The sequence below is a fragment of the Poecilia reticulata genome, chromosome 18 (genome assembly GCF_904066995.2).
Source record: "Poecilia reticulata chromosome 18, P_reticulata-male-v2, whole genome shotgun sequence".
Classification (NCBI taxonomy): domain Eukaryota; kingdom Metazoa; phylum Chordata; class Actinopteri; order Cyprinodontiformes; family Poeciliidae; genus Poecilia; species Poecilia reticulata.
Window position 1 is genome coordinate 16066260 of NC_088847.1, and position 22225 is coordinate 16088484.

Sequence of the window (22225 nt, forward strand, 5' to 3'; positions counted from 1 at the left end):
AATACTATGAGTGTCAGCAGCCCAGGGGATGACATAAAAAGGGTAAGAAAAACAAGTAGCTTTCACTAAAAGGTTTATGAATATTAGAGGTGATGAGAATATTAAGAACTGCATCTAGCAAAGACGATGCTTTTCTTAGCCCCTCCCGCTCCGCTTTGAACAAATGTCAACAAACACATGAGAAATGTCAGCTTTTTCCATTTGTCTCGCTTCATATATGATCTGCTTATGTAACTTGATGTGAAGACATTCTGCAGACTTTGAGGATTTTTGGTTTCAATAAGCTCCTCCTAATAAATCTTCCTCAGGAACGATGGAGGTTGGGGGAGCACCACGATGCATTTGTTCATAGGACACCCAGATGCCTATACAGTGCTGCTTAAGTGGATGTTCACCTTCCAGCAACAGGAGTTAAAATGGAATGATTTGGATCAAAATATAAATTTTTTGTCTATAAAAACGGCATAGTCAAAGTCTAGATCTAAGTCCAATTGTTTTAAGGGATGTGATTTATTATTATTTATTTATTTTATTTATTTATTTATTTATTTATTTATTTTTGCAAATAACTCCATTTCATCACCGGGTTTGTTTTCAATAACGTTCTTATCTTAATAAATAGTTCACACCGTTGCAGCTGTTTTTGGTCCAGGTGACATGAATGTTGCTAAGATTTCTAAGCTTTCAGAATGAACGCGATAATATCCAAATATATGTGCGCATAATTTTGGACTGTTCCGTGCTAGTCACCTCCAGATGTAACGCCTTCGAGGCTCCATCTTCTTGGTGTCATGATGTAAATTGGTCCCTGATGCAACGACTCTTCTGCCTCCCAGTGCCCCCTCATTTGGCGCAGAACTTTGGGGAAGTTTTCTACTGTACCAAACCTTGGGAGGTTTTTAAGGAATCTGGGAACGCCTTGGGATTCCCCCGGAGGAGCTGGAAGAAGTGGCTGGGGAGAGGGAAGTCTGGGCCTCCCTTCTGAAGCTGCTGCCCCCGCGACCCGACCCCGGATAAGCGGAAGAAAATGGATGGATGGATGGATGGGATCTGTGGCTCGGGAAGAAAAAGCAGTTTGACTTCCCTGTCTATTTTCTGCATCGTGACGTTTTCAACTGAGACTGTGCAGCTGATGGCGGAGTGACAAGTTACTCATCAAACGCGGCAGGGAGAGCAGACATTAGAAAGCCGCTCTAACAGATTCCAGGGTGTGTTTCTCTAATGCGACGGCGACAATGCGTGCTAATTGTTACCTGAGGTTTAACTGTTGTTAGAGATGTCTTTTTTCTTATTTTTATTCTGTGTTTTTTGTATACAGTAACTGCACGTTTATCTGTAAATAACGCATCATAAAATAATTGGAACTTCATTGATGCAATAGTTTGCAAAGACTTGGCAAACTTAAAATCAACTTAAACTGCACTGGGTAAAGTGAGAAGAAAAAAAAAAGAGGAATTGTGTTTCAGAGCATTGTGTTTGTCAGAAAACAATAATTTGGCTTATTTTTGAGATGCATTTTATTTCCCAGATTTATTGACAAAAAATATAATCTGGAAAATAAAACACTCTATGCAGGACATTAAAATTTATACAGCAGGAAAATGGGAAATAATAATAATAAAAAAAATACAAACATGAGAAAAGTGAGACGCAGAAGAGTTCGTTAAAAAGAAGAGACAATTGAAGAGGTGAGAGCGGTGGAGAAACAAGCTTCAGAAAGTGAAGCGTGAGGGACTGAGTCACAATGACAACATGGAAGGAAAACTCACTGGAAGCAATCTGACATGTAGACCAAAAGTGAAAGACTTTGGAAGTGATTCAATGAAAGACATACTCTGATACTGCACTCTGGTATTGTCTTTTAAGTGCCATCATACTGAAAGACATTTCGGGATGACAGGGGTTTCCATCTGTAGGTTTTATTATGTCATAAATTTAAAAAAAAATAATTTGCCCTGATTAATTGTTTTGTAGATGCAGTGTAAATATGAGTTCTCAAAGGTTGAAAACTTAAAGAGAAGTGCACTGAAGTTGGATATTCTGGGCAGCAAAAGTAGAACGTTCCTAACTCACCCTGATGTCAAAATCCAATATGGCCGCTGTGGCTAATAGAAAACTTCACTCCACCTCAAGGATAATTCCTTTCCCCTTTCCTCACAAACAACTGTATCAACTTCTTATGGTAAAGCTGACCTTAATACCAACTGACCGACAATAATTACGTATGATGCTTTAATCTTACTGTCATGACTTACTTAATTAATAAATTCAAAGATAAGTGCATTTCACAACACGAACGTAATGCAATAGTTGGTTATCGCAGTTATAAATGGTTTTCTATCACCTTTCCACTATGTGCTTGAACTGTCACCTTAACTTTTTGTCCTGCCAAATCTTTCACCAAGCCTTTTCTTTTGTTTTTGTTTTTTTGCCTCAGTGCAGAAGCCAAACCCTATTGTGCAAGATTGCTATTTAAAGAGACGAACCGTCAAGACGTCCAGACCGTATCAAAGAAAAACACCCCCCAAACCTCAGAGTGACCTCCCTGGGCAGACAGAGTAGCTTTTGAAGCCAAGACTGACACTCCCTCCAGCTGAGAGAGAAGAAGAAGAAGAAGAAGAATAGGAAGAAGAAGAAGAGGCCTACAACTTCATAAATTACTGTAAGTTTCTTTCCAGGAAGTGTATAGACTTTATTTTGTGTGTGTATTTTCAGCATAAAGAGCAGGGTATAAGTCACTCTTTCTTGCAGTACACTTGCTTTATTTTGCGAAATAAAAGGAACTGGTGCCCAGAACTAGTTTTGAGAGAAAGTCGCTGAATATGTGTGGTCATGTTTTGAAATTAAATTAAAGTTAAATAACTTTTATTTAATAAAAGATAAATTATTATGTTGCATAAAACATTTCCCATCTGAGGGAAAATCTACATTGCTGTTTAAAAATGAGCGTCCTTCTGCACGAATCACTTGTGCTGGCCAGAAGTGTTACTTCTAAAACTAAGTGAATCCACCTCCGTCTGCTCTTATTTCCATCCCAATTTGATTTCATGTTTCAGTCGTGGAAATGTGATCGCAAGACCATAAAACACATGCTCATCTCCACCACTCAGTCTGGTAGCTTAATATTCTGGTTATTTGAACATCTTACATAATCCACGGATGCACATGCACATTATGTATTTTATTTTAAAAAGTTATCCCATGCTATTATCCTATTGTAGCTCTGATAACAGTACATAATTAGGCCAGAGCAGCTAAGCGCTGCGAAGGCCTATTGTTTTTCAAATTTTTATTTTTTTTTTCTGACAAATGAATTGTCTTTTTGGGGGCTTTAACATATTCAAAAACTCACCAAAATTGGTGGGGCCATAGAGACTGTGAACAATTTACGTATCTTAAGGTCTAAGCAGGTCTTAGCAAATAGCAATACCAGCCATGTCTACGATCGTCTCTAAATCAACCAGGCTTCATGTGATTTCCACCAGACTTTCATGGTTGACTTCAGTGAACCTCTAAAGACCCCAATAGCATTACATCGTAACTTGACTCCACTGCACTCCCTAGGTTAATCAAACAGCTGTATCTCCTCTCTACATTGGCTAATCTGCCTGAGATGTTGCGTGCTTCACCAAGGAGCGCTGCTGGAAACACAATGCAGCTAATGCCAACGTAAGTGACTAGATAAAGTATCAATCCAGCTGTTCAGATACACATATTTTCTCCCAAAACTTAAACTGTCATAAACTGTGGTTGGTGGTGGTGAGGAACGCTGAGACCAAGATGATGATAATGATGTTTATTATAATTTAATAAAGAGAAGCTCAAACACAGTCCATCCAGTACGGGCAACACGGCAGGAAAACCTGCACACAGCTAATACAGGTAGCCACTGAAAAAACTGAAGACTGAATGTGACAGCTACATTATTACATTATAACTTGACTCCACTTTGCCCTCTAGATTTATCAAACCAAACCAAACCAACTTTATTTATAAAGCACTTTAAAACAACCACAGCTGATACAAAGTGCTGTACATTAAAACACAACATAATAAAAAAATAAAAACTTACAGTTTAAAAACAAAAACATACAATTTAAAACTAGACCCCGCTGGTGTTGAAAGCCAAGTAAACTAGATGGTGCAGTGGTGAATGCACAGCAGCTATGAAGGTTGCCAACCTGTTTGGTTCAACCTATCTCTGTGAATCAGTGTTTTCTGACATGAACTTCATCAAGAACAAACACAGAACATGCCTCACTGATGCACATCTGAAAGATGCACTCACAGTTGCAGTTTCAAGTTACACACCAGATTACAGAGCACTGGTGAACAGCATGCAATGCCAGTCTTCTCACTAATAAGGAAACCAATACCAGATGTCAGTGGCAACATGGCAGTGTCATGGCAAAGTTTAATTAAAATATTGAGGAATTGTGTTCAATTTAAAAGTGTGTTCATGACATATAACAGTTATAATTTTGTTAAAAATGCAGCAGTCATGAGTTCATAATGTGATAAGATTTATTTTAAAATATGTAAGTTGATTTTTCTTTAACATTATATAATTGATAACTTTTTGAAGCATGGTGCAACATAGTTCATGATTTGTTAAAAAAAATGTTTGAGTGGCTAGTGAAAATTGGACATTTTTCCTATGAAATGTAGAGATGTAAGTGGTTATCTAAAAATGTAACAATTACTGAGATTAAAAGAGATAAAGTGCTGACTATTGATATCTGTTTCCCACCTTGTTTTCATTGCTAATTATTGTGAGAAATCATTAATGTGATCAGTTTCTTCCCATAGATGAGAATCATTAATCATTATTGATAATTTATAACTAAAGGCAAACTGAGTAAATTTGTTATTTCAGAAGAGCGTGTCAAACTGTTAGCCTTTATATGACTCAGTACCCATGAAGTAGCTTTCAGTTTCAAAAAGGTTGGTGACCTCTGATCTACTCGCTGCAGCCAATCAGCAACACATTTTTGTGCATTGTCTGTGAGCAAAGCCAAACATGACACACTGAGTAATTCAAGGAGGGCGGGTTCGGCTGCTCCGTGAGAGCATGAGCGGTGGCAAGGGGGAGGCGGTGCTGGGACCAAGCGGTGGCTATAGGCCTGAGCGGCGCTTGGCTGCGAGGGCCGCTTGTTTTTTTTTTGTTTTTTTATTTTATCTTTTTATCTATTTTGTTTTACTTTTTATGTTTTTGTGTGTCTGTTTTTGTATGTCTGTGTAACAGAAAATTCTAATAAAAATATCTTGGGGAAAAAAAAATTGTTTGAGTCATGCAGAACTGATTTGACCGTTTCCATAGCAACCATCAGAAGCAAGACATTCCCCCATAGCTCATTGTAGCTATGACATCATCATCTATGACATAGATCAAAGAACATCTGAGGTTATGAATGCTTGAATCTCAAAACAGGAGTTCATATCCAATCATCTCTTCGACTCTTCGACTCTGCGTGTTTTGCCAATTTTAGTATGGAACAGGTTTTAACAACCGTCTTTTTTCCATTAACTTTTGGTGCTGGATATGTCATCACCACCGGAGTAAGGAAGATTTTTAACAAAATACTTCCTGGGATAAAATTTGAAACCTGGAGTTACCAGGATGAGACCTCTGACTATGACGAGTTTGATGCCTTTCTGTTCAACCCTTCGCCGATTGCAGAACAAACTTCCCCGGCTGGGGAAGTTTGCAGAGCAGAGGTTGTTGAGTCCTCAACCTCTGCTCTGACAGAAGTGGCATTCATAGACCGGTCCCAAGAGAGGGCTGTCGCAGGGGAAACGTCCTCGGCTGAGGACGTTTGCTCTGAAAAAAGGAGACCGGACCATGAAACGCTGACTTCTGTGCTGCAAAAAAGGGCAAGGGAAGAAGACATCTACGGCATTCGAGCTCCTCATAAGTCAAAATACGCTGCCTGCCCAACATGCGAGGATAGGGCAAAGTACAACCCTCACCTGCTAGATAAGGATAATTGCTGTTCGTTATCTTGATAACTTCAGACCCACAGTCCAAAAAATGACTGTCCAGTTAATTGGCCTCTCCAAATTGTCCCTAGGTTTGTGTGTGTAGGCTGCACAGTGGCACAGTTGGTAGAACTGTTGCCCTGCAGCAAGAAGGTTGTGGGTTCGATTCACGGCTCCGGTCTTTTTGCATGTTCTCCCTGTGCATGCGTGGGTTTTCTCCGGGTACTCCGGTTTCCTCCCAGTCCAAAAACATGACTATCCAGTTAATTGGCCTCTCCAAATTGTCCCTAGGTGTGTGTGTGTGTGTGTGTGTAGGCTGCACAGTGGCACAGTTGGTAGAACTGTTGCCCTGGAGCAAGAAGGTTCTGGGTTCGATTCATGGCTCCGGTGTTTCTACATGTTCTCCTTGTGCATGGTGGGTTTTCTCCGGGTACTCCGGTTTCTCCTAGTCCAAAAAAATGACTATCCGGTTAATTGGCCTCTCCAAATTGTCCCTCGGTGTGTGTGTGTGTGTGTGTGTAGGCTGCACAGTGGCACAGTTGGTAGAACTGTTGCCCTGCAGCAAGAAGGTTCTGGGTTCGATTCATGGCTCCGGTGTTTCTACATGTTCTCCTTGTGCATGGTGGGTTTTCTCCGGGTACTCCGGTTTCTCCCAGTCCAAAAAAATGACTATCCGGTTAATTGGCCTCTCCAAATTGTCCCTCGGTGTGTGTGTGTGTGTGTGTGTGTAGGCTGCACAGTGGCACAGTTGGTAGAACTGTTGCCCTGCAGCAAGAAGGTTCTGGGTTCGATTCACGGCTCCGGTGTTTCTACATGTTCTCCCTGTGCATGCGTGGGTTTTCTCCGGGTACTCTGGTTTCCTCCCAGTCCAAAAGCATGACTGTCAGGTTAATTGGCCTCTCCAAATTGCCCCTAGCTGTGAGTGTGTGTGCTTGGTTGTTTGTCTCTGTGGACAGGTCACCCTGGACTGGCGACCTGTCCAGGGTTACCCGCCTCTCGCCCCGAACGTTTGCTGGTGACGGGCACCAGCAAGCATCCATTTTCTTAACTTCTTGTCCTAACGGACAAGGGTGTTAAAAAAAATTTTTAAATTAAAAACAATTTTAGGACAAGGGTGTTAAGAAAATGGATGGATGGATGGATGGATGGATGGATGGATGGATGGATGGATGGATGGATGGATGGATGGATGGATGGATGGATGGATGGATGGATGGATGGATGGATGGATGGATGGATGGATGGATGGATGGATGGATGGATGGATGGACAAAATTCTTTGATGGTTTTAAGTAGTTGAGGGATTGAGCACTTCAGATTAGACAACATTAAAATAATGTCATCTGCAAATAGTCCAATTTTAGATTCAATACTTTTTATTCTGACTTTTTCTTCTGTATGTTTTGATTGTTCCTTATTGCAAAAGCCAATGGTTCAATTGCCAGAATAAAGAGGAGGGGTGAGAGGGGACACCCTTGACGTGTTCCCCTAGCTAGATTAAATGAATCAGATATAATATTATTCGTTATAACTGAGGCTGTGGGTTTATTATAAATTATTTTAATCCAGGTTATGAAATAACTACCCCAAGCCAAATTGAGATAAAACATTGTATAGATAATTATGGTCCACTCTGTCGAATGCTTTTTCTGCATCAAGTGAAAGTAAAGCTGTATCGGGATGTTCATATTTAGCTTGCCGCCCCTTTATGAATCCGTTCTGATCAGGTTCAGAAAGAAATGGTAAACATTTCTCAAGCCCAAGTCGCTTAGATATTATGTTGGCGTTTATAAGAGAGATTGGTTGAAAAGATTTGCATCTGGTGGGAGGTTTTCCAGGTTTAGGTAGTACTGTTATGATTGCATTTTGTAGAGAAGGAGGTAATTCTTTAAGGGTTTAACTTTCTGCAAGCATATTATAGAGGGGCTGTAGTAGTCTGTTTTTAAATCGATTTACAAGTAAAACTGTGAATGAAGATGTGTGTGAGTTGGTGTCAGGGCAGCAGGTCGCGCTAGACCTTTTTTGTTATCCGTTATCTTGAGCGACAACATAAAAAAAATCGGTCATGCACTATTTTTATCCGTGAAATTACAATCATATTAACATCGGCTATTTAGTCGCAATTTATGCGGTTTAGTTAATATTCACTGTGAATCCAGATCCCATCACAAATTAAGCAGATTCTTACCTTTTAACACTGATTTAAATATTGTAATTTTTAAAACTGAGCAGTAATTTTACATCTATGCAAACTCAAATGCGATATTTAAAACTTCAGTACATAAAATCAGTTATTTAACAATATGAGGTGTTGTTTAATTTATTTTTATCATTATATTTTCATACATTTATGCTAGGGCTGCTGTAGTCTAGTTTTCCAGAACTACCATCTGCAACTTTAGATGCGTTCCTTCTCTAACACACCTGGATTATTGACTCATTATAAGCCTCTACAGAACTGAATGAGGGAGTCAACCTTTTGTCTGGGATGTGTTTTAGCAGGGATGCATCTAAAAGTTGCAGTCTGCAGTACTGCACCTGGGAACTCCTGATTTGTACCGTCAATGTGGCCCATTAAGGGAGGCCAATATGCTGAAGTGGCCCTCAGTAAAATTGAGTTTGACACCCCTGGCTTAGAAGTACAATGTAAAATCAACAAAATCTTGACATTTTTTCTTGATATCATCAAGACGCAAAATTCTAGATTTACTTTTTGAATTTAGTAGTTTACTTCTCTGAGCAAACAAATGCCACTAAAATTGTTTATTATGTATGAGTTTGAGGAACTGTTCCTTTAAGAGCTGTGCTCTTAATAAGTAGGTCCACCTGTTTCTAACGCAGCATGCTACCCGGTGCGTTAAAGTCTTTACGATCGTTGAGCCAAATTGCCACTAGAGGGTAAAGTTGGGTTCTTAATTTAAGGGAAAGATTAAAGGTTGGACAGTGAACGGAGGTGGTCCATTTGCTTTAATGTGGATGGAGAAGTTTCGTCTTCGTCTTTTCGGTCATAGTAGAGCCGTTTTATTGAGCCACACTGATTATTCGTGGCTCTGAGTTTTGCTTTGAGGTACGAATCTGGAACCTCCCCAGTGATGAGAGTGATTGTTCTGGATACAACTTGTAATATATCAAACCGTTATTTAGATCAGAATTAAAAAGCCTGCAAGAAACAGAAGTCCAGATATCTTTGATTTAACCCTCCTGTTATGTTGCGGGCCAAATTGACTTGTTTTAAAGTTTAATTTTTTTTTTTTAAATAGTTGGAAGTATTTTTTTTTGCATGAAACTTTTTCTATTTGTCTTATTAGGTGCACTCGACATATAAATTTAATTAGGCCCGAGCAGCTAAGCGCTGCGAAGGCCTATTGTAATCGTGCTGTTTATTATTAGGCCCGAGCAGCTAAGCGCTGCGAAGACCTATTGTAATCGTACTGTAAATTATTATTATTCTTCCGTAAAGTAAATTGGCTTTTTGGGGGCTTTATCATATTCAAAAACTCACCAAACTTGGCGACCGCATAGAGCCCAGTGAAAATGTATGTATTTTAATGTCTGGCTGTAAGAAACAGCCCAAGGGCGCCACCTAGCAACTTTTAAAAGACCGTTTCCTGTTCACTTACTTTATCGTAGGGACTTGAAATTCGGTACAGTTGTAGAGCTCCCCAAGACACTCAGAATTTGCAATTAACATCATAGTGCAAGTATCCTAGGAAGTCGGCCATTTTGGATTGAAGTTCCAATTTTGACCCCATTTTGGCCGTTTACAGACGTCGCATTTGATCAAACTCCTCCTACGTATTTCGATCGATCGGCTTCAAACTCAGTCAGATCGTTCTTAAGGCATGACCGATTCAAAGTTATTAAATTGGTGAGTTTTCGAGCATGCTGAAGGGGTCGTACCAGGGGTCAAAGTTCACCGACTCGCCGTGCAACACAAAACTGTTATAACTATTACATAAAAGCAGACAGAGGCACTAAACTTTCAATAATTGATCATCATTGGGTCCCATAGAATAATCAAAGGTCAAATGATGACATCACTTAGGCCACGCCCCCTGAGAACAGGAAGTGTAATGTTTTACATTGAACGATCCCTATCTGACCCATGTTGGTGTGTTGTGGATTCCCACCCCGTTTGTTTTCGATGGAGTAGGTGGGCGTGGCGGCGTGGCGAAGTGACCTGTAACGCCGTGTCCATACGTTTGGCTCTAGATTCCACAATTTTGAGCCCAGCTGAACCAAACGTGACATGAGTGATCCTGGTTGGATCGATCCCCTACGATTATATGTCGTCATAGTCTGACGTCATCAAAGCCCCGCCCCCTTAGAACAGGAAGTGCCTTTTTTTCATTGGAATGCTCCATCTCTGGCTCTTTTGACTTAATCAAGATAATTCTGTGTTGGATGACAGATAACAAGTTGGTCTCACTTGCTTTAAAGCGCCAAGAGTTTCCAGTAGAGGGTGTGGCCGCGGCAGTGCAGCGAATCAGAGGTCACGCCACCGCCATACGTTTGGCTCCAGATTCCACGTTTCATTCCAGTTGCACCAAACTCACTAGGATGCACACTTATCAATCCCCGAACAGGAAACCATAACAACCATTGATGGGCGTGGCCAAATTTCTATATAACGCCCCCTAGAATGTTTTTAAATGATCAGCCCCAAGCCATGCTTTTACCTAGAATTATGAAACTTGGTACACATGTGTAACTTGTCAGGACCTACAAAAAAGTCTCTTGGAGCCATGATCAAAACCCAAAAGGAAGTCGGCCATTTTGGATAAAATTCCGCCATTTCCTGTTTTTCATAGATGTCATATTTGATCAAACTCCTCCTACAGCGTTTGACATACAGACTTCAAATTCAGTCAGCACAGAGTTCAGACATTAAAGGTCTAGGAATTTTTGTATGTCAAAGCATATGGGCGTGGCTAAGTTCCAAACTTTGACTATTCGCCATAAAACATCAAAGTGACATAACTTCCACACACAAGGTCACAGCTGCTTCAGACTTCCTATGTCTCACTACTGACCGACCCTCATTACATTCTCATGGTCAGATGATGACGTCAACTTAGCCCCGCCTACTTCCGACAGGAAGTCACATGTTTTTTTCTACTGTATGTCTTACTTTTACTGAGAAATACATATGGAATTAATCTTCTACCACCTGACATAATATGACCTGATGATGAACTCTGACCCGTGGGGGCGTGGCCAACTAGCTGTCCTTCGCCATTTGCATACAATTGTCTCTGAATCACACACGCATCTTCCAATTGGCACCAAACTGGATACGTATGCTAAACAGCCCAACAGGATTGAATTGTAATTTGACTCCACTGCGCCCCCTAGGTCATTCCATCAGCTATAACTCCTCTCTACATTGACCGATCTGCACCAAATTTGTGTGTGTCACCAGGGAACCATGCTGAACTTATCGGTGCGTATTGCCTGGCGGACGCGCACCTAAACTGTGTGACAGCGTACGCGGTGGCAGGCGGGTGGCGGTGCTGGATCCCCCGCAGTGGCTATAGGCCGGAGCGGCGCTTGGCTGCGAGGGCCGCTTGAGGCTCCGCGGAGCTTTAATTTGTGTTATAATCTTGTTCATACTCTACAGATTATTTTTATTATTATTATTATTGTTTTTTATAATTTTTTAGAAGACGTTTTGGTCTTTGTGTGAAGATGCATACCCCAATGCTGCTGTTACACTTGAATCTCCCTACAGTGGGACATTACTATTTCTATTCTACTCATAAACGTGTTTATGAAAGCTTCTGTAAATATCTCCCTCTTTTAATGCCTTTGAGACCTTGTAGTTTATAATCTGTGGTCTATTGTCTACATGAAAGTAGTCTTACGGCGTCATAATGTCTCTCTTTTGCCAAACATCCAGATAAGAGCCAGCGAGATTGATAAAGGACATCTCACCACGGGCTATTAATTACAGTCAGAGATACCAAATTCCATCCAGAAAATCCAAAACTACAGTTGGGGAGAAAAGAAAGAGCAAGAGAAAATCAGGTAATTCCAGGAACTGACAAGAGAAACATATTATCCCGGCCTTATCTTCACCGAGAAAACGGGGTTTTGGAGCTTTTCGTGCAAAGATAGAGGACGTACAAATTGCTGCACACTTCCTCGGTGCTGATGCAGAAAACCATCAGGGATAGAGACCGTATCTGATGAGGTTCTCAGCTTGTAGAGCGTGAGGGTTAAGAGCATTAGCAACACAGAGATGTAGCTAGCTGTTTCAGTTCAACTCAGTTACTCAATACAGAATGACAAATATAATCTCACAAGACAAACAGGTTAAAATTATATCAAAAGATACACAACCAAATTAATTTATTAAAATAAATCCAGTTCATTTTGATACAATTTTATAGTCTGATTCAAATCTGATTCAATCTGAATTACGATACAATGTAGTCAAGTTTAGGAAATCTTTCAATCCCCGTTGATAAAAGCTTTTCTAAGAAGCACAAAACATGAAACATTAAAGCACTTTATCCAGCATACCTCTAAATAAATGACAAAAATTGTTGTGTCAATGGGTCATTGTATGAAAAACAGCTTAGCACTAACTTTAGCCACCAGATCTATAAACTTAATCAGAAAGGAAGGTTCAAAGGGACTCATTCTACTTGTTGAAGGTGTAAAACAACAACAATGCAGTAAGTCTGCATTTTAAGAGCAACCTTTTTGGGAAATATATGAAACAATCACGTTTAACATAAGACAGAATCAGTGGTGTTTGCATTTCAGGTCAGAGGCGTTAGCTTCATTAGACAATTGAATCTATAAAGGCACTAGAGTCCCACAAATTCCAAAGTTTCAAAGTTTTGCTGACATGCTTTTTGTACTCCAATGCCTTTAGAGTTCGGGGAACAAATTTATTCCCAACACCATCTTCCATTTTGCATGAGCTGAGAACAACGGCAATATTTTTCAAAAGAATTGTAATTAGGCCACGCACCTCGCAACTCACTGAGCTGATATAATTTAATAACAGCAGTATTCAGCTGAGGAATCCATCTGCTTGTGTTGAGCGTTGCCGACATTTTGCACATTCACACTTCCAAGCAGAAAAATGGATGTTGTTTTTTTCCTGAGTAGCATAACTGATGTGAAATTCTCACGCAGACCCGAATGATCGCAAAACAAGTGCGTGCACCTTTCATACTAGTACTTTTATCAAATTCGCAGCAGAGATTGAAACACTTTTTGACACTTCTTTCCTAAAAAAAACAACAGTTGGGGGTAAAAAATAAGTAAAAAAAAAAAAGCTTTCCCTGTATAACACACACAAAGAGATCATGCCTTCAGTCATCAAACTTCTTTGGGAGCCTTCCAAAGGGTCTGGAAACACATTCACTTCAAAATACTAAAAAGAGAAAGACAGAATGCATCCTCTCACATTTTTTTTTTACCCCTGACTAAACAGTCCGTTTTCCTTAGTGCAACTGTTCAGTCAGTAGGCTTCAGATTCCTTCCAGATGGAGAGGCCTACAAGACGCAGCAGGGGGATATTTCAAACAACAGCGGACTAACAGACCGATGTGGCAGGCATCGTTATTATGCACCGTAACGGTACATCGGTTGAGATACATTGTGCACTTGGCACAAAAATGCTGCAGTCATTGACCCTATTCTTACATGTGTTGAATGTCGCATGCATGCACGATTTAAATAAGTAAACTTTCTGTATAAAATGAAGCTATATGCCCACATTGAAGAGAGGAGAACCACGGATGGCGCAGACTTTTACCACCAGCAAGAAATCCCAGAAATATCAAGAGCTGGATTATCTTGGAAAAGGCCACCAGCTGTTCCCGCTACGTCTCTAGCAATGCAGCAGGCCGATGGCAATTTCCTCTCCATCACGAAGCTCACTTTCTAAAGTGTGCTGCCAAAATATCTGATATTTATCGTGGAATTGGCAAGCACCGCTAGCTTCTGTTCTGAAACGTACCAGCAGCCAAGACCCTGCATTACTCATGCAGCACATTATGGTAGACTTTGGCCTATTCATTTTCTTACATGATATGACTAATGGCTCTGCCATTCTCCGTGTGCCCACGAGGGTATTTATTTTAGATCTCTCCATGTAGAAGCTTGAAAGTTCAAACAATCTTAAAGAGTTTGAGTTTTTTTTTCCTTTTCTTCTATTTTGGTAATAATGTTAATTTGGGAGAGCATGTGTGAATGTTAAGTAGCTTTACTGGGAATTAGGCCATTTAAATGGGAGAAATTGACTCTCACAACAGAAATACAGTGGAATTTGTATTCACTGAAGGCCTGCTTCATAAGAAATGTCGTCGTTTGTTCAAGGGCTTTATGTTCAGGTCACTGTATTCTAGCTGATTACAGCTATCTATGCCATTTTCCCCTTTCGATCACAAGCACCCGAAGCTGCGCCGTCTTATTCTCTCTTTGCTGCCACTTAACGATTCAGACTTATCTCGGGAGCCGACAACAAAATATTACCAGTCATCTTGTTTAGACCTCTGCAGAGCAAAAAAAAAAAAATCAAAGTTTGTGGGTTTATGTCCTTTTGTACACAACATGATGTGGTCCGAGGAGGTGGGATTTCCAGGCTTATCTTCTAATCAGCTCTATAGGTGACTGATAGGTGAAATGGTGGGTGAGAAAATGAATGAAAAAAAAAAAACAGTCAGCAGGTCAGAATGCTGCTCAGAGTTCACCACAAGACCAAAAATAAATTAAGAATATGTGGCAAAACTGGGGTACGCTCTGGGCAGTTCGTTAAGTTTAACAATCCAACCTAAAAAGGCAGCTTACGTAATGTGAAATGTTTCAGGATGAAGACACAAAAGAAGTCAGTGAATGCTATGTTACCTGCTATGTTACCTGCTATGTTACCTGCTAGACTGTGGTAGACTAGACTAGCATCCTGATGCCTTGTGTTCCCCAGCTGTTGCTGTGCGAGGAGGAGGGACCCTAAAGCACAACTCTGGGATGTCAACAGGCCTGAAATTAAATTTGAGGGAAACAGATTCCCGTCCCTTTGATGCCTGAGGGGGGTATGAGTCCCAAAAATGTGTATGATAAAGTCAGAACAATTCAGTAGTTTATGGAATTAAGATCGCAAACTTCTTTTGTGCCATTTTAAATCCTCTGCTTTGAGTCAACAGCAGCTGGCCTCTTGGCTATTTGTCCCTAACATTTTGCTGCAGCCCGGCTTCTTTTTCATTTTAGTTTTGTTAGTAAGACGTTTATGGGTTTGTTTTCTCTTCTTAAGCTTCCCTGGTCAAGATGAGATCATTTCAATTAAGTATTAATTTGTAAAAATGTTAAGTAACAGAAGACAAAGTTTGAACCTCAATTGTATTTGGAAATAGTTGCTGCAATATGCTTGATGTAACCAAACCTTCCTGGTGGTGAGGTATCTGAGGAAGCAGGACATCCTTCTTCTTTTTTTTTTTTTTTTTCCAAGATTTGTTTTTTATTTATTTTTCTTTGACCAGAAGCTGACCTTGCTCTGATTTAAAACAATGCTCGGGACAAGAAGGGGGAAAAGTCGATAATTATAATGGAAAACCCTTTGGGAGATCTTGGAGACCATTAATAATGGGTATAATTTCCCTACTGGCCACTCTATTTCATGGCGTTTGATAGATTATTTTCCCACATGTGATGGAATAAAAACATCAGCGCACACAAAATGAACACAAATATTTTAGTGGATGGGAAGAAGCATTGCTTTGTCCTTGTTCTGAAATAAGGAAGCGAACTGGTCAAAAACAGGCTTGTTCTTTTCTTGCTGGTGCTTTTATAACAGCCTTACAGTTTTGTGCTGCAGTATGTTGCAAAAGTCGACACGGTCTTTGAACTTGTTTCACATTTGTCAAAACTACAAACTAAAACCATTTCATTAGAATTTTTTGTGATAGGATGGGCCAAACAAAAAGAAGCGCATAACTAAAGAAGAACTTTGTTACTAAGACTATTTTTACAAAAACTTCAGACCACAGTGACACATCATTGTGCGGTTCTTTAACTGGAACGCTTTAGACTTCAATCGGTAGCATAGAATATTCAAATAAGAAAAACAAGTCCAGATAACCAAATTTATTTTTCCCCGGCTCTAAGTGCAGGATGGATCAGGCTGTTCATGCCGCAGTCAGAGCAGATCTTCTGGAAATGAAGGGCTTGAAAACATTCTTGGATGGAATTGGAGCTGCAGCTCAGACTTTTTCTGCACTTTTGACTAAAAGTCCTTGAACACCTTGGATTTCTGGGGTTGAATCTCACACACAAGGCAACATTATCTTTGGCCTCGATGTCTGCTTGGAGGATTTCTCCAACTTCTGCTCTTGACTACATTCTCTTTTATTCCCCCATGGAGCAGCTAGGATCAGCCCTCTGGACATTCTGTTGTCCGCTGATGCTTGCAGGGTTTCTGTTTTGTTTTTTTTTGATTGGTGCGTTTGGTGAGACAGCTTATCCCGTGTCTGCACCTCATGTTGACAAGATCCGTCCTGCTAGCTCTCCAGGGCTTTTCTCCCACTCTGTCCCTGAACATAGTTGACCTTCCTCTCGTAAGTGCGCATATACATTTACAATCGTCACTGATTTAATAGACACGTGAGAATCATTGCTTATTCAGTTTTAATCACATTTGAATTGATGCAGATATATTACTGTAAAGGAAAACATGAATCATGATCATTTCTACTCCAATCGTAATTACCACTCCTGTATGAGAAAAATGATACAGTTAATTTCATGCCTTTTGATTTTCGGCCTTGCACCACTCAGTTACTCAGAGTGTCAAAACCTTTATGCTTTAATTATGTATTTTTCTATTAGTTTATTAATGGGAATGTGGAATGATCTCACCTAACCTTTTGTGGTATGTCTCTCTACCAGCTAACTTTGGATAACTACAAGCATAAGCTTTTTTCATACTTGTATATCTTTTTTTTTTGCAAACTAGCTCAAACTCTTTCAGATTGGATGAGGGAATTATGTGAGCAACAATTTTTTTGAATCTTACCACAGATTCTCAGAAACAATTTTGGCTGGACTTTTATTCAGCGTTTTCAACACATTTTCAGTGTCCTCTACTCAAAATTGCTCAAAGGGGTGTATTATGTAAAATCAACTTTTTTTCTTCTAACTTTGCTTGAAGTTATCATGGACTGAGAAATCCTTGAATCTCTGCTGGAGCCTGAACGTTTGCTCCTACAAAGCTTGGTCTTTTTTTCACAAACCTCCTCCTTGGGGCTGCAGCCTCACTGAGGATCCCTTCAGTGAGGCTCCATCAGACTAGCAACAGCAGCAGTTAGCAAACATTCGGTGGAACTGCTCAGTCTGAACATGCTTCTTAATTGAGAACTCTTCATGTTCACCTCGCAGACTTTTTTAGTTTTTGACGCAGGTGGTTTGCAATTGATCTTGTTTTTATGGGTGGTTAGAATAGAGAGGAACTGAAATGGTTTATTACAGCTAAACTCTATTTTGAGTTGGTCTTTCTTGAAAATAAAACAAAAAATAAAATACTCATAAGTTTGTGGTTGCAACATGACAAAATGTGAAGGGCGGCATGCATGCATGCACTCTTTTGGGAGACACAGCATCTCCTGCATATTTGTGCAGTCTTGATAAAAGATAAATGCTATAAAAAGCTGAGACGTTCACGGCGACGAAGCACATCGGCGTAAACGTGTCATTTAAAAGAATAAACAAAAGAGAAGAAGTTCTGCAAAGGTCATCTTAAGATATCTCCCAGTACACCTACTTGTACAGTTTATACATAACGCAGGCAAAAAGAAAAGCGGGTATGTCAGCAAGAAAACGACCAACTCCGTAGGGTCCAGGTGGGAGTGTTGAGAAGGAGGGGGCAGATGCTAAGAAAAGAGATGGCAGTGGGAACTGTTAATGAATGACTATTGGAAACTCTAGGCGGACACTGCGTTGAAATGCTTACTCGCCTGTGATTAATGACTACTAGGCTGCCGTAATAGGTACCACTGGGACCTCAGACACTGGCACCTTTTTATAGAATAGCCCCAAAAGCAAAGAGATGAAGTCCCCATTACAATGCTGCTTCAAGAAAAAAAAACATGAAGTCTCAAAGTTGCTCAGTGTGGAACTACAATCATAATCTTAATATAGCTTTGTTTTTTTTTACTGCAAGTTAAACAGTTTTTTGTTTTGTTTTGTTGTTCAAATGTACTTATATTATGAGGAACTTGATTTATTTATCTTTTTCTTTTTTTTATTTGGATTCAACAACGCTGAGCAGCTTCAAGTGAAAACAGTGCCAGAATTTCATTTTGTTATTGCTCTTTGAGGCTGCGCAGTACAGAGAGGAAGATAGAAGTCACATTTCAATGTTTCGTGTCAATTCATCCATTGTCTTAATCAACACATCTCTGCAGGGTCTATTGGTGGCCACTGCCTGCGGTCATTGGGTGAGAGGTGGGGAATGCCTTGGTCAGGTCACCAGTCCATCAGAGGGCAGCACACAGGACAGACAACCATGTGCACACACAGACACGCTGAAACCTAAGGACAACCTGGAAAGACAGATGAACAGTCATGTCTTGGGACAAGGGAAGGAAGCCAGCGAACCCTCCCATGTCTGCATAGGGAGAATATGTAAACTCCACGCGGAAAAGACCCCAGGATCTTCCTGCTGTGGGGCAACAGCACTACCATCTGCACCGCTGTGCAGCCCCGTGTTTTATGTTATCACATTAGATTTATTTTCAAACAAATACAACCAGACTGTGAACAAAATTCAGCTTTTAAGTGATGGTCTAATTGTTTTTCTGCAGGAACAAAAATCTATCCAGACCAAACTACTGTTGTTAAAAACTAACCGGTAAACCTTTATTAAATCATCAGAATGCAGTTATCTGACAACATTTTCTGAGAACCCGAGGGCTGGAGAATCTTTTGGATGATGTAGATTCCATAACGTCCAGAACAAAAAGAACACAGCATTTCAAAAACAGCAACAAAAACAGTTACTGACAGTCAAACACGATGAAACATGATTGTATCACAATGAAGTTTCAAACTTGCTGTAATTAGTGAAAGAATTGCATTAGTTGCATTAATCCAGTAAATCCACTCGAGTCCAATAAAAATCCTACAGAGTTACTATTAACACACTGTTGATGCTCTTAAAAGTTCCAATGTGTAAGTTTTAGTAGAGTTAACCAGTCTTCAAAAAAAAGTTTGGCCAAAATTCATCCACTGATTACTGTAAACGCAGTAATCAGTGGAGACAGTTGCTGCTGCCAAAAGTGGTAGAAAATGTAATTAGGTTTCACATTGTTTAGTTGATTTTTTTTTCTCTACCAAATAAAATCATTTGAAAGCACCATTTCATATTTACTCGTGTTATTTTTGTCTGATATTAAAGTGGATTGCAAATAAGCAAAAATAGAAGTTATCTGTAAGTGGTTAAAGAGTTATTTATTTTTTTCCCAGCACCAGAAGGAAGCCATTTTCCCCCCCAAAAAATAAATAAATAGAATTTTCTTTATGAAACACAAGTAAGGCTTTTATGTGTTTTCAAGACAAATTACTCACCTAAAAAAGGGTCTTCGCTTTATCTCGGCAGAAGGTGTTTAGGGTTCACACACAGAAACGGAAACCAACACGTGCATGTCTATGACTGCACTGCATTCGAGTGGCAATAAATTATTCATATCTCTTTTGTTCTACACATTACCTAATCCTCAGAGTGAGAAACAGAGTGCTTCTTGGGTTTCTGCTACAATCCATTTGACTTTAAAACAACTTTGACTGCAAACGTCTGCACATGTGATTCTGTAGCACTGTAAGCCGCAAAGGCCAGACCGTAATGGAATATCTCAGTGGCTTTAAAATTGATTTAACGTTTGCTTTCTATTTTTTTTTCGTAAGTTTTGCAAAAGAAGATTTAAATTTACAAAAAAATGAATCGTGCTGAAGTCCCCTTGCAGCCAGAAACGGGCAATTCAGATTTGAACTAATCACACCGATGCTGCCGGCCTCTTTCAATTTTTAAGAAAAAATATTGAGCTACTTTTATGTAAGAGAGGCTGATTAAGGACAGAATATTACATATATTTCTGGTTGAATTTGTTTAACTTAATTGCTTGACCAAGGAAAGGTGTTTCACTTTTTCATTTCAAGTCTCTTGAATTTTAATTTTGACTTACCTACAGGGACTGCAGGCTGCACATTTGTAAATCTTATGCAGTGCATATTGATTAACTTTAGACATAACAAAAAATAAATAAATTTATGTTGCAGCAACTCAGAAAATAGTGGTATTGTCTTTTTCTCCTTCATTTCTAGTCTGAAACGACTTGAAATGATGATGACTTGAATAGATATTAATTCCTTAATTAAGGAATTAATTCTATCTAACAGTAGATATTAATTAAAAAAACAATATCTACTGCTGGAGTCAAGGCCGCCCAATCCAAGACCGAGCTCAGTGCCTCTCATTACATGACACAGTAAAATCTGAACCATGATAAATGGTGCTTCCCAAACTGATCTAAAAGTTGAGGGTCAGAAAAAAGAAAATTGAGAGAGATCGCTAACATTAGCTAGTGTGCTTTGCCAACATCCATGACACATGCCTTATCTTTATTTGTGCTTCCTTTCTAAGCAGTACTGTTGTCTAGCTTTTGAAAGTGTGAGCTTCATCTTGCATAGTTTTCTAGCAGGGATATCCTGCTTAAAGCTGTAGGATGTAACTCTTACAAAAAAAACTTTTCTTTTACATATTTGTTAAGATTGTCTCTATGTTGTCACAGTATGGTATGAGACAGATAAAATCTAAAAAACATTTTAACTCCTCCACCTCCTCCCCAGCCTGGTAAGAACCAGCCTCTTGTCCTTCGCTTTTTGCTCTTGGTTGTTGAGAATCGATTGCTTCTTGGAGACATGGACTCCAGGAAGTCTATGTCTTCCTGGAGTCCAATTTGAGTTGTTCAATTTTAAACAGCTGCTAACGTTTGCCAGTGACGTATGTAATGTGCTATTTTGGTGCTAAGAAATTTAGCGGCAATTATCTGGACTATGAACAACCATCCAAGACGAGAGAGCCCAAACTTTGCTGGAAGCAAGAATTTTTTTTTGAGCGGAGTTGCACAGAGGGCAATATCCAGGCCATGTCTTCCCAGTGCTGCTATTGACGTTTGCACAAGGGTTACTGAGAGATCTAAGAACCCCGCTTGGCTCTGATTGACTGTTTCTTACCGAGTTGCAGTTAGTACTGGGAGCACTGGGAGAAGACAGAGAAGCCAGATTTTTTTTCTCGCATATCTGCCTTATTCTGTCATGACAAAAATAATAATTTTAACAAAATTGTATTCGTTTTTTTTTTTTATAAAAGTTACATTCAGACTTTGACTAGACTAAATAAAAAAACAAAACTATTTTACTTCTGTTTTGTTTCTCAGTTCCATCATTTACAGGAAGTTGCCCATGTGGTCAGATTGTCACAGTTCCTCCACTACGTTTTATACCTATATGTGGTCATACGTAACAGAATGCTATCAGTCCACAGAATATTTCCTCAAAATGTTGTTTGGGAAATATGAGACGGGCCTTTGTGTTCTTTTTGGTCAGCAGTGGTTTTGGTTGCGTAAGTCTCCCATGGACGCCATTCTTGCACCATCTGTATCGAGTGTTGAGTCATGAGAACTGACCTTAATTGAAGCAAGTGAGGACTGCAGAGCTTTAGATGCTGTGCTAGGTTTTTTTTTTGCGTCCTAAAAGTCTTAGCCAGTGGTTTTGCAACCCCTGTTAGACTAAAACGTTTGACGTCGGTGACTCTAAACGCAGTTTTTTGTATTTATTCGGGTTAAATCTAAAATTAGTTTGATCTGAAAAAAAAGCTGACAAGAAACAAAAGAGAGAAAATCTGTAGCTGAGCAACCACTTTTACTCACCACTGCATTCATAAAACATTTTCATTGATATCAGAATCAGTGTGCTCACACAAATGTAGAGCACATTATCAATAACTTTGCCGTTATATTGTAGCAATGATATTTGTAGTCTTGCGATAGGAATTTAATAAATCGGACCTGCAAGGACATTTCCAAAAACATGTAGCCCACATTGTCTTATAATTACATTGGACCTATTTGTGACATTCTGATTTTGGTGAAGCCCAAATGGTAAAGTTCAACCTGTGAATGTTCAGTTTCCCAGCAGGAAATTGTGTCAGACATGACAACAAAACACTATCTAGACATAA

General features: G+C 39.6%; 1 long non-coding RNA gene across 2 annotated transcripts; it reads left to right on the top strand.

The window, feature by feature from the left end:
* Positions 1-1049: 1049 nt before the first annotated feature.
* Positions 1050-19345, top strand: LOC145548821 (uncharacterized). Of its 2 annotated transcripts, none has more exons than XR_014084815.1 (2): positions 1050-2662; positions 18393-19345. It is a non-coding gene; the product is annotated as an uncharacterized LOC145548821 (long non-coding RNA). The 2 variants fall into 2 exon arrangements; XR_014084814.1 differs by lacking the exon at positions 1050-2662 and adding an exon at positions 10678-12006.
* Positions 19346-22225: the final 2880 nt, after the last annotated feature.